We start from the raw sequence: 1613 nt of genomic DNA on the forward strand, positions 1-1613 counted from the left end.
GAGGTCTCTTGCATTTCCCCACAGGTAAATGGATCTCATATGGAGATGTTTAGTGAAGTAGAATGGAAAAAATCGAATGCAACTACACATGAACCAGTGTGTAACTGTCGTTCGGAATCAGTTTTGCGCAGTGTTAACTGAAACATGTATATCTGACTCATACGGAGTCCATTTTGGCTCCACAAGTAGTCAAAATGTCTATGACGACTAGATGCTTCAAAGGATTCTTTCATATGGAACTTTTGGAGAACTTTTCTTAAGGAGTTCGTTCAGAAACTTGTATAGAAACTTTCTTAATGAGCACTCGACAAACGCATTTTGAGAACGTACACAAAGTCCCAGCTATGGACCTAGTGCATCATCATAACTGAGGTCTCATGAATTTCCCTACAAGTAAATGGATCTCATATGGAGATGTTTAGTGAAGTAGAATGGAAAAAATCGAATGCAACTACACAAGAACCAGTCTATAACTGTCGTTCGGAATCAGTTTTGCGCAGTGTTAACTGAAACATGGATATCTGACTCATACGGAGTCCGTTTGGGCTCAACAAGTTTTCAAAATGTTTGTGACGACCAGGTGCTTCAAAGGATTCTTTCGTAGGGAACTTTTGGAGAACTTTTTAAGGAGTTCGTTCAGAAACTTGTATAGAAACTTTCTTAATGAGCACTCGACAAACGCATTTCGAGAACATACACAAAGTCCTAGCTATGGACCTAGTGCATCATCATAACTGAGGTCTCTTGAATTTCCCTACAAGTAAATGGATCTCATATGGAGATGTTTAGTGAAGTAGAATGGAAAAAATCGAATGCAACTACACAAGAACCAGTCTGTAACTGTCGTTCGGAATCAGTTTTGCGCAGTGTTGAAACATGGATATCTGACTTATACGGAGTCCGTTTTGGTCCACAAGTAGTCAAAACGTTTGTGATGACCAAATGCTTCAAAGGATTCTTTCATAGGGAACTTTTGGAGAACTTTTCTTAAGGAATTCGTTCAGAAACATGTATAAAAACTTTCTTAATGAGCAATCGACAAACGCATTTCGAGAACGTACACAAAGTCCCAGCTATGGACCTACTGCATCATCATAACCGAGGTCTCTTGCATTTCCCTCCAAGTAAGTGGATCTCATATGGAGATGTTTAGTGAAGTAGAATGGAAAAAATTGAATGCAACTACACAAGAACCAGTCTGTAACTGTCGTTCGGAATCAGTTTTGCGCAGTGTTAACTGAAACATGAATATCTGACCCACACGGAGTCCGTTTGGGCTCAACAAGTGTTCAAAACGTTTGTGACTACCAGATGCTTCAGAGGATTCTTTCGTAGCGAACTTTTGGAGAACTTTTTAAGGAGTTCGTTCAGAAACTTGTATAGAAACTTTCTTAATGAACACTCGACAAACACATTTTGAGCACATACACAAAGTCCCAGCTATGGACCTAGTGCATCAACATAACTGAGGTCTCTTGCATTTCCCTACAAGTAATTGGATCTCATATGGAGATGTTTAGTGAAGTAGAATGGAAAGAATCAAATGCAACTACACAAGAACAAGTCTGTAACTGTCGTTCGGAATCAGTTTTGCGCAGTGTTAACTGAAACAT

The sequence above is a fragment of the Triticum aestivum genome, chromosome 4D (assembly GCF_018294505.1).
Source record: "Triticum aestivum cultivar Chinese Spring chromosome 4D, IWGSC CS RefSeq v2.1, whole genome shotgun sequence".
Lineage (NCBI taxonomy): Eukaryota > Viridiplantae > Streptophyta > Magnoliopsida > Poales > Poaceae > Triticum > Triticum aestivum.